Below are 12,137 nucleotides of genomic sequence, written 5' to 3'. Positions count from 1 at the left end.
AGGCTACTTTGTGTTGGTGGTTGCGATTACAAAAAATAAATAAATGTTTGTGCAAATTTCACTTTCGCCTTTGACTCTCTATGAAAGTTAATGCATAAAAAACAGTCATAAGTTTGATATTTTGCCAGTAGCAAAAGCGCTTGTAAAGGCGGGTAGTGGTGTGTTTTGGAGGGAGGGGACCATGACTCACGGGTACACGACCACGCCATGCCATCGGCAGTTACGGTAGGGCGGTTTATTTTGAGGGGGGTAGCCAAACATCGATTGGGGTAGAGTCGACGCTTTTCCTCCTTTGCGCGCCACACTTGGGCACTTGCCGCTCTCCGCTCTCGCTAACTGCCGCTTAGTGAAAACCTAAACAAACCATTCCCACCACAGACCTCATCGACCCGCGGTATACATTATGTCAAATATGTTAAAAAAGGTTAGCTGAAGGATTATTACGGACATTAGCTTCGTTGTTAGTAAAAATTGAAAATGTCCTCGACCTGCAAAACTCACCATCAAAATTGAAATCCAAACAAAGAAATATAGACAAATTATTTGGTTGAAAATTGTCTCCACACTATCGTTAAAATGATTTATTTACATAAAAAATAAATACCAATTTTGCAAAGGGGAAAATCTACTTAGCCCTTGACACAAACAAATTGTCCGCAAAACACTCCTAAAAAGAAATGAAAACAATCAAAATCACACATTCCTCTTTCACATATAAAAATCTAACAGTAGTAGGCAAAAATATTGTTTACAACCATATTTGGTGTAGATTGGTCAAAAAATACTTTAACATTCGGTCCTTGATTCCAAAAGAGTACTTGCATATATATATATCATACGGTATCTATTGCTTTGGTTCCTAATCTAAAGATCCCCGCGCATCGTGCCCACACCTAAGCTAAGGCTACTTCGCGTCAGAATTATACCATGCGAACTTGTAGTTACTTTATTGAGTTTCATCACACTGGTTCCTAATAAAAGGAAGTATTTGGATCAGATAATATAGATTTAAAATAAGCATGAAAAAGTTACTTAATGAATATTTAGGGTTGCTGTAACGAGGACCGAGGAACATAAACAAAGGCTATTATCGTAGGCGGAAAGGCCTAGATCCAAGACCGATTTTATTATAAAGTTTATGGGAACAGGGGTTTTAAAATTAAATGTTTCAAAAAATGTTTTTTTTATTTTTACCCTTAAAATATGGAAATGCCCAATTATTTTCATTACAGCTATTATGTAGAGCTTAAAAATATAGAAAGTTGTATAGTTAAGCATTGTTGTACAATTAAAGGTTAAGAAGAAAATATATATAAAAAAAACTGTTCATTCAAAATAATTTCCATATTATTCTTATAGAAAAATTGAAGAGTTTAAATGAAGCTTGATTGAAAACCTTCTTGTTTATTGATATATTTTGATCAAATTTGGCCTACGTAATTTATTTCATCCTATACAATTGATATTTTATAAATAAACACTTTTCCCCCTCTTTGTAGCATCAAATTTAAGTACTCGTTAAATTAAATGGAGCAATAGATATCCGACTTGTTTATGGAAATATTTTAGGAAATTCGCTTAGTCTGCAGGCTTTCTGCGGCTGGCATTGTTTTTACACTATTTTACAATACAACAATGAAATAAATTTTCCCCATTTGAGTAAGTACTGTCCATGAATATATACTGTACAACGATAAAACCTAACGCAATTAATCAATTCTTATTGATAATAAAATTGAAGACAATGCGCTTTGGCACTTTTAATAGCAGTTAACACACAAGCAAAAAGTCATTTACATGCGTGCATTTGCATTTTAAAGCTTAGTTTGGCGGTAAAATTAGTGATCTTCTGTAAGTTCGAGAAACTCAGACGACTATTTTAAAAGCAGCGGTTTTATAGTTTACATACCCCACCAAACTCCCCTTTTTTCCAATGGTCGAATCAAGCTGGGTCAAGAAGTCATTTAAATTACTAAGTCCATTAAGTTTGATCCAAAATGCATTGAAATACAGTAAAATATTTTTTAAGAGACTTGTCTTGTAGATATATGTATTTACAAAGTATACAAAAAGGCTATACAGTAAGTGTTTTTGTTTGCTTCATGTGATTGTGACCCTAAACAGTTAAAGTTCAGCAATCCCAAATCTAGATGAATAGTACTGTATATACTGCGGAATTCCATAGGACTGCGGTCGAATAGCAAAGTTGACAGCTGAATTTTGAGTGATCCGGTTTTGAACCTGTACCAGTTTGCGATTATGGTAACGAGTAACAGTACCGAGTGTTCCAGTTTTGAGCCTGTACCAGTTTGCGATTATGGTAACGAGTAACAGTACCGAGTGTTCCAGTTTTGAACCTGTACCAGTTTGCGATTATGGTAACGAGTAACAGTACCGAGTGTTCCGGTTTTGAACCTGTACCAGTTTGCGATTATGGTAACGAGTAACAGTACCGAGTGTTCCGGTTTTGAACCTGTACCAGTTTGCGATTATGGTAACGAGTAACAGTACCGAGTGTTCCAGTTTTGAGCCTGTACCAGTTTGCGATTATGGTAACGAGTAACAGTACCGAGTGTTCCGGTTTGAACCTGTACCAGTTTGCGATTATGGTAACGAGTAACAGTACCGAGTGTTCCGGGTTTGAACCTGTACCAGTTTGCGATTATGGTAACGAGTAACAGTACCGAGTGTTCCGGTTTTGAACCTGTACCAGTTTGCGATTATGGTAACGAGTAACAGTACCGGAGTGTTCCAGTTTTTAAACTTGTTTGCTTCATGTGATCGTGACCCTAAAAAGTTAAAGTTCAGCAATCCCAAATCTAGATGAATAGTACTGTATATACTGCGGAATTCCATATGGAATAGATACCTTATGTGTTAAACGCACGACACTTCGGGTGGTGATGAACAAGCGATGGGGTCATATAACATGCACTGTACTTAAGACCAACCTTGTTGCATGCGTTTTTATAGGAGTAACCCAGAGAGCACAGAATGTAACCATACATCAATTGGGGTGGGGTTTTTTTAATTTAAATCGGGGAGGTTCAATGACTTGCGGACTGCGGTCGAATAGCAAAGTTGACAGCTGAATTTTGAGTGATCCGGTTTTGAACCTGTACCAGTTTGCGATTATGGTAACGAGTAACAGTACCGAGTGTTCCGGTTTTGAACCTGTACCAGTTTGCGATTATGGTAACTAGTAACAGTACCGAGTGTTCCAGTTTTGAACCTGTACCAGTTTGCGATTATGGTAACTAGTAACAGTACAGAGTGTTCCAGTTTTGAACCTGTACCAGTTTGCGATTATGGTAACTAGTAACAGTACAGAGTGTTCCAGTTTTGAACCTGTACCAGTTTTCGATGAGCGCCACGGGCCGCCTCTGCCTCTCACGGTGTTTATATCCGCCTATTTTTAAGGCCGCTATTCTCGTCTCGTCGACATCTGTTTTCAGTCCTCCACCACCTTGATGTTGTTTGCACTCGTGGTCCAAACAATGCTTTATGCTAGTGGAATATACGCCGTTTTGGGATGTATCGAAATCAGAAGCTGCGCCGTATTATTTGTGAAATTATATTGGGTTTTTTGCGGCTTTTCATCACAGAACATACATTCTGAGAGTTGGAATACAACTCCAGCTAGGGGCACATGTCTGGATTTTGGTTACGTTTGGAAATAAACTGGATCATTCCACTATTTTCTCTATACAGTATCATCATTATAACCATGTTCATAACGACTTTTAGCTACTATCCTGTTTGAAAGACCAGTTCAATGGGTTACCCAATGCACATTTTGACCGTTGTTTTACTTTACATCACAAGATTAGAGCCGAACATGTTACGCTGTCAATAAAATATAGATACCAATAGAATATAGATAGGTATTTGCATTTCATATTTTTGTATGAATAGGCCGATGTAAATATTGAGTTCCTCTTCAAATCTTGAAGGTTGTACATTTGTATAGCCTAATAATAAATGCATTTTTATTAAAATTCTAAAGAATTTTGATTCAAAATTGATGAAAATATAGGTTCAATGTTATTGGGTAGGCCTACTTTACAAAATATTTTGATGAATTATCTTTCACGCAAATTACTAGGCCTACATTTCAATATGTTACTGTACTTGAAAATATATTTTAGACACAAATTTATATTTTGAACTTCTTAAAGAGTAGCGTATCAATTTATATCAATTGATCATTGTTTGTATTTATTTATTTATTTATTTTACATATCAACGGACAAACTCCATTTTTATTTTTTTTTTTTTGTATCGATTGACAATTATTTGTAATGGAAAATCAAAACTTAACTAATGACCTCCCCCTCCTAAAAAAAACAAACTTTGTTTATTATTGGATACTTGGACCAGGAACCAGAATGAATTCAACAAATAAGACAAAACGAAAACAATGTCCTGTAAATAATGAATCATTTGACCAAGAGTCGTTGATGTGTTGTCCTATGGAATACCAAAGCAGTTCTTCCTACAAGTTGGCTTATCATCTTATCAACGTCCTGTGTGTAGTCGCCGGCGTCATACAAATGCAGCGTGTGTGCTGGAGACAAAATGAGCTAGTTTACAAGACACATCGGTCTGTAACGTTTTGACCAATATTTAGCTTTAAAAAATGTTTTTGATTGCTATATATCAAAGTTCCACCGGGACCATAATCATAGAATACAAGGAGTAGGCCTACAAATAAGAGAAGCTGTCAGGCAAGGCTCCAGTAGATTGTGTCAGGGCACTGATAGAAGGGTACAGTTATTACATGTCTCAATATCACCAGAGAATGCCTGGAAGCCGGAGTAAAACATTTGTTTTGTGGTGAATATCATTCCAGTCTATCTTGGTGGACGTCACAACGAAATTACATCTGACAGATGAATGATCTTGACTGGGACAACCATACTGTATTATAAAGGCTACGTTTATAAAAATCTGTAATTTATTATTCTAAGAATACCAAGAGGAACACTTACTATACATTTTTAACATTGGAGTTTTATATCGTCTGAAAAAAACTAAAAGCGTTATTTGACAATATAAATGTGTCGACCGTGTTTTGATTTAGATTTAACTGAAAAAACTAATAAAATTGAACTAAACGCAAGTTTTGCCAACTATTCAGTATGTTTTAGGTTTGGAATAACATTCAAATTCAAATTAAAATTCGATCAAAATATCTCAAGAAATAATACCACTCTAACATGGTTTCACTACTTTCACTTTGTTATTTTAGTTCAGTAATATGAGTACTGTATGACTAATATGTTAGGCCCATTACAGAAACGAGCCTCAAATTATCACAACCGTAACCAACTATATAATTAATTAATTTGTCAGCTAGTATAGTTAAGATTTGGCATAGTACAGCATGCACTGAGGATTTGTGCGTGAACGATAAAAAGTGAAATGTTTTAGTAAACGATATTCAAATTAGGGTATTTAAAATAGCCAAAAAATGCCATGTGTCGATTAAACTGTTATGCAATCTATTTTAAGAATATCATTTAAATAAAGAGCCTCACAATGTCATATCGAAAAGAAAACATTGAAGAAACCACGTAACCTATGTGTAGAAATTAATGAGATTGTCTTGACGCTCCCTTATAATGAATCTTGCATAGAAATGACAGAGTATAAATCCTTGGACTACACTATTGTTACCATTTGACACGCAGTTGCAATAATTACATATATTGAACACCACAATAACTGTCGCAACAATCCGTTTGATTACAACGAGCGACAGTGTTATCAATCCATACCTTGAACAAGACTTACCATGATTGTTGATTTTTATTGTTAAAATGTGCTTATGGGACAATTTTATTACAAATTCAGAGATAAATTACAGTATTGTCATTCACAAACAAGTGTGTGATGTCAGGTTATGTTTTCAACAATGCTACTACTTGACCATTGAACTTTCGAGTTAACCTGAAAAAAAATCATCGGGTCCAGTGTATAAGACGCTATATGTGTTGGATTACAAACACACAATGTTAAGTGCTAACCTGTCCTGATCCCGTTCACTTTGAAGCGTTGTTGACACACTGTCAGCTGATAGTCACATAAACAACACGTCTCTTTACTGAGCGTCGCTAGCGCGCACTAATCCGAATCCGATTCCACTGTTCAACTGTTGGGCCGAGCGAAAGAGCGAGCCACCGTCGTCAAGGGATTCTCGGAACCAGTGTTGCCCTTGCCAACACAACGGCGTGAAATGTCCCACACCGCACCGACTGTCGTTCATTCCGCTAAAATAAGACTTCCTCCGCACCTCTATACGACTGTCACTGTACACGGGCAAACGAACTGAGTAAATAAATAACCAACTCTTCTGCGTCAATCGGACTGGCAGTTCAAAATGACTCGTCCCTGAAGACGAAGAGACGCCCACTGCGAAATGTCACTTCAGCAGGTGTGACGGGAGGGAGACGGGATCACTTACCTTCGTCCAACATAACACACGAAGACAATAGGCAAAAAAAATACGTAAGCCACTCCTTGTGTCCGTCCCCCAAACCACGCCTCCTGTCCCTATCCCTTAAACGCCAACCTTATCCCTAAATCAACCCTTATCCCATTCTTTATGAAACCACTGCACATATTTAATCACTCTTATTACTCACATTATCACCAAATTATCCTTCTATTCCTAGCTTTACAACAAATCAATTACTCTGTCTCTCACCTAATCACAAAATCAATCCATCTATCCCTTGTCTTATCACAAAATCAATTCCTCTTTTCCTTGAAGATATAAATACCTCTATCCCTCACCTTATCACAAAATCAATCCATCCATACATTGTCTTATCCCAAAATCAATTCCTCTTTCCCTTGCCTCATAACATATCAATACCTCTATCCCTAACCTTATCACAAAATCAATCCATCTATCCCTTGTCTTATCACAAAATCAATTCCTCCATTCCTTGCCTCATAACATATCAATACCTCTATCCCTCACCTTATCACAAAATAAATCCATCTATTCCTTGCCTCATAACAAATCAATACCCCTACCCCTCACCTTATCGCAAAACCAATCCATCTATCCCTCTTCTTATCACAAAATGAATTCCTCTATTCCTCACCTCTTAACAAATCAATACCCCTACCCCTCGCATTATCACAAAATCAATCCCTCTATCCCTCGACGTATCACAATATCACTCCATCATTCATTTCCCTATCACTACTATACCTTTTTAACCTATTCCTTCACAATATTCAGCATTCCTGAAATAACGAAGTGAGCTCAATTCCTCACTCCATCCCTTATCAGTGTCCTATAATTTCCCTATATCCTACAGCTTGTCCCCCTCCCCCAGTCTCCAGGTGCCCAGGTGGGCGCGGAGCTATGTTATGTTGTTGCCATTTCCACAGCTGATGTCACAGTTTCATTCTCCGCTATAAATAGCCTCTCGGAGCGGTCAAGGGCAGCCGCAACTTTAGCTGACATCCGGTAGGTCCTCCCCTGCACACACTTTTATTTTTACCTTAGGTGTCCCAGTCATTCATTTTCCGATGGCAACAAGAGAGATTTCATAATCTTGCATAAGCGTTCCGATACCCATTATGTTCCTGATTTGCAGAGAACCTATTCTTCTATACAAGTAAGTTACCTAAATAAGCTATAACTTATACACACTAATTTAAATAGAAAACATCATCCTCTAACAAAAGCATCGAGGATAGGTCGATAGTTTTTTTTTAAATATATTTGCAATCTAATTCATTATGTGTTTCGAGTCAAATTGAATCGTTTTAACAAAAACAAATAAATTGTCATCCTTCGCCCTCACAATGTTGTGCAAAACTGCGATTAAATATACCTCCCCTAGGAATGAGATAAACGGCTTTTCTAATTCCTTTTGTTATCACAACTGCAATGACAATCAATAAAACCACATTTGGACCACATTGGTTCCTTTCAAAAATTGACATGAGATAACTTACGGTAAGGAAAACGCATCATTTGACACTATTCCTTGGGGTAGCGGATTTTTATCCCCCTGGAATTTTACCCCCTGGGCAAACGTGACGTCACAAACCAGGGGGTAAAATTCCGGTCGCGAACTTTTGAGTTTCGCGACATCAGCTCGATGGATTAAACGCGGAATTAAACATATATTTTCACGGTTGTGAGTTTAATCAGAACACATCAAATTATAAAAACCTAGAATGTACGGCCCGGATTTTTACCCCCCGGAATTTTACCCCCGGAATTTTACCCCCCGGATTTTTACCCTGGGAATTTTACCCCCGGAATTTTACCCCCCGGAATTTTACCCCCTGACCAGATATAAATTAGTGAGAATGATTAATTATCGTCATTCAGTTTTAATTTAATGGTAAACATGTTATTATTAAGTAGCCTATCTTAATTTATATGTAACATCAACTAATCGAACAGGGGTTTAATATTAATTTTGAGATTCGAGTGTCAGAATTCGATCTTTGAAGCCAACTGTTGGTTAATATGATCAAAATAAAACAGCGAATTCTGTTTACTTAGTTGAGATTACAAAATAAATAAATAAAGATAGGCTACTAAATAATGAAGTGTTTACAATTAATTAAAATACCCCCGCTGCAGCAAACCTGCAGACTAAGCGAATTTCCATTTGACTGATTGGATTTACACTAAAATGTCTACTTAAAAATATAACATTTATTCTCGATTTCAATAGAATTAGTTTAACAAGTACTTAGGTTTGCTGCATCAGGGAGGGTAAAACTGTTTTTTTTATTGTTAGTAAGAAATAAAAACATTTTCCAAATTTGATCAAAATATGTTCATAAACAAGCAAACTACAACAGTTTACTTATTCTCCATAAGAATAACATGGGAATTTTAAATTTACAATTTTTTTGAATTTTCTCCGTAACTATTAGGAGCATAATAACGCTTCAATATACTAAATTATTTGTTTTTTTAAGCTCTACAAAATGGTTCGGAAAGAAATTGCTAAATTTTATGTTTTTTGGGTCAAAAATGGGAAAAACCTATTTTTACCCCATAAAACCCCCCGTTCCCATGGTCCGATCATGCTGGATCGCGAACTCGTTCGAATAAACGTACGTTTACACGTTTGTACCAAATTTCATCAAAATCGGATCATTTTTGCTCGAGTTATCGTGCTGACGGACACATATATATATATATGAATTTGAACGGATGGTGTTTTTGGCCTCTGGGGACCTCAAAACGAAAAAAAAATCGGTCCCGCGTCCAGGTCTTACCATGAGTACTACGGTAATAGCTTATTCCCTATATGGGAAATTCGCTAAAAAGAAATAAGAAAATCAATCATTCAATTTCTAAAATCAGCCAGGGGGTAAAATTCCGGGGGGTAAAATTCCGGGGGGTAAAAATCCGGCCCGTACATCTTCAGTTGCTAGTTATATGAACGTTATATAATATGGACGTTATATGGAGTTATATAACGCTAGTTATATGGACAGGGGGTAAAATTCCGGTTTTTATCGCTAATCTAATTAATCACGCTCTGACTATTTTCATTAGACTTCCAAATCCGCGGGGGTAAAATTCCGGCCGCGAACAAACTTTTGGCCACTCAGGTTACTACGTCATAGTGACGTCAGCTTTGCCCAGGGGGTAAAATTCCAGGGGGATAAAATTCCGGCGACCCCCTGCAGATAAGCAGCTTTCTAGAGATTGTTTAGATTTATTTTAGATTGCACCAACAAATGTCAGACTTTTTTATTCACAATATTTATATTTTCATATTTATTTTAATTACCCGTATGTTTGATTTTTTTAATTCATTATTGTAAACATAAACTTCAGTTTTTGTGATATGTCTGATGATACCAGCATAGCTGGCGAAAGGCCTCATGAAAATAAACAAATTGGACGCAACAGACGCGTTCTTGGACAACTGATCTATTAGCTCAACTGATTTTCTCAAATGCCCAAGTCAAAACGTTCTTCGGTGGTTGAGCAAATTCAACAAAATTCCCACAACGCGATGTGACCAAAAGTGATTGCTCACGGCCACGGAACATTGCACGTTGTAGGCATTTCTAGTTTGCGCAAATCCAGGCAGAACAAACGGAACGGCATCTTTCTAATAGGCTAAGTATTAAGAATTAATTATCTTATATATAATTCAGTTTTAAAACTTATTTAAACGACTGAATCAACTAATAGAAACAACTGAATAGTTCTGAGTGAAACTGATAAGTTAAATTGATGAAATAGTTGTATTTTGTATTAAATCTTATGTATTATATATTATTTTTTTATTTATTAAAAACCATAAAACGTGATCATGCTCAACTGGCTTTCACTGCTATGAAAGCAATCTTAGTTATTTGTAGGAAATTGTATTCTCTTTCAGAATATCACCTTCCACTTTGGTCGATTTCCTCAACATTTAAAAGTTATTTGCAAAAAACGCTAAGCAACCTCAGAATTTACAGTAGTGAGATAATACTGAGTTAGAGATATTTTTGTTAAACTTTGTACAACTAAACCTAGATTTCTACCGGACCGATTTTGTTAATTAATTGGTCATTGGAAAGCCCAATTCGTGGAGATTGCAAATAATTATAAAATTGTGATTTTATTAAATATTTGTGGTGAAAATTAAAAATAACAAAAATAAACAAAAAAACAGCTTTTTCAGGTTTAGGTTAAAGGTCGGGTTCACCAGAAGACTAGCAAGCAAACACAGGAAAAATACCGATACAAAGGATATGTATGTAATGTACACATCTTTACTTATGAAACTTGTTATAGATGTTGATTGTTCTGAGTGAAACTGATAAGTTAAATTAATGAAATAATTTTATTTTGTATTCCCTATCTGTAAACATTTATTTTATTTATTGTTTTATTAAATCCATGAAACGTGATCATGCTCAACTGGCTTTCACTGCTATGAAAGCAATCCTAGTTAATTTGTAGGAAATCATATTCTCTTTCAGAATATCACCCTAAATGTAAGTTGTAAATGTAAGTTATTTTCTTTTGTTAATGTTTCTGTATCCATGATTTAGATTTTGTTTTTGTTGTATATTAATGTAATTGTTAAAATATATGTGTTATATTTATGACAGGTTAAGTGTAAGAAAGGGTCATGTGGCCCTAACTTTTGCCTGTATAAATAAATAATATTTCATTTCATTTCACCCTACATTTTGGTCTATTTACTCACCATTTAAAAGTTATTGTCAAATAAGCTAAGCGACAAAATTTATAGTTGTTAGAAAATACTAAATCTATATCTATACAAGATAAACAATTAATAGTGCTGCGCCAATTAAATATTAAGATTCCCCCATGTTAATTTAGTGGGAGAAAACCCAACTTTGATTGAAGATCCTGTCCAAACTAATAAAGATTTCAAAAAATGAAAACCCCTTTGCAAAACTACAGATCAGGGCCATTTTTTGACATTTCAATCATCTTCATCAATCTTGTTGTACATAACTTATAACTTAACGATACAAGTGAAAGTTTGTAGGAAGAACACATTTCTAAACAGATCGGCGAAATATTATCTCGTAACATTATTTGTATTTCATGTGACGTCTGCAATAAAGAATTGAAGAAAACGTGTCCAATATCATTCAAACCAGTACAACTAGACGTAGGTACAGCTTACAAGAGAACGAGTCGATTAAAGAGTCGTTCTCAGAGCTTAGTCAGCCTCCGTTTGCCTCTCCCTCGGCTCACAACCCTATTTGTCCCCAAGTTACCGTGTCCCTAAAGCTAGGCGCCCACCGGGCAACCCAGCGGGTGACGCGGCGCGGCGCGGCACGGCGCGACGCGGAGAAAAACTTCCGTCCGCTTCTCCAGGGTTCGCGCCCACCAAGCAACTCTAGCGGAAGCGCGGGGCAGCGCGGAGAATTATTCTTTTGGAGGGGATGCACAGTGCACTTCGATTCGGACCCGAACACTCCCGAAGGGCTCACGATACTTTCCGAAAACACCCGAATGAGCGGCAGACGAGGGGCAGACGCCGTTTCCGTGCCTCTACCCCGCGCCCACCAGGCAACTCAACGGAGGCGCGGCAACACGAGAGGAAGAAATTCTCCACCGAATTCTCACTGCCGGATTCGAGAAGAAGTTTTTTTTCCGCGCC

General features: G+C 36.7%; 1 protein-coding gene across 6 annotated transcripts in view; it reads right to left on the bottom strand.

Moving 5' to 3' along the window:
- LOC129002483 (histone deacetylase 4-like) overlaps window positions 1–12,137 on the bottom strand; it is a 129,291-nt gene that overhangs the window by 38,827 nt on the left and 78,327 nt on the right. For 2 of the 6 annotated variants that reach the window (XM_054430325.1, XM_054430326.1), the window contains exon 1: window positions 6,030–6,149. The exons of the other annotated variants lie outside the window; for them this stretch is intronic. The gene's annotated coding sequence lies outside the window, so the exon portion shown is untranslated. Of the gene's footprint in view, window positions 1–6,029; window positions 6,150–12,137 lie in introns of those variants that run through there. 6 annotated transcript variants of the gene reach the window in all.

Source organism: Macrosteles quadrilineatus, unplaced genomic scaffold, assembly GCF_028750875.1.
Source record: "Macrosteles quadrilineatus isolate MER2022 unplaced genomic scaffold, UCM_ALF_1.0 Scaffold_9__3_contigs__length_116548681, whole genome shotgun sequence".
In the NCBI taxonomy this organism is placed as follows: domain Eukaryota; kingdom Metazoa; phylum Arthropoda; class Insecta; order Hemiptera; family Cicadellidae; genus Macrosteles; species Macrosteles quadrilineatus.
The sequence above is the reverse complement of the archived record's forward strand: the minus strand, read 5'-3'. Positions and strand labels throughout refer to the sequence as shown.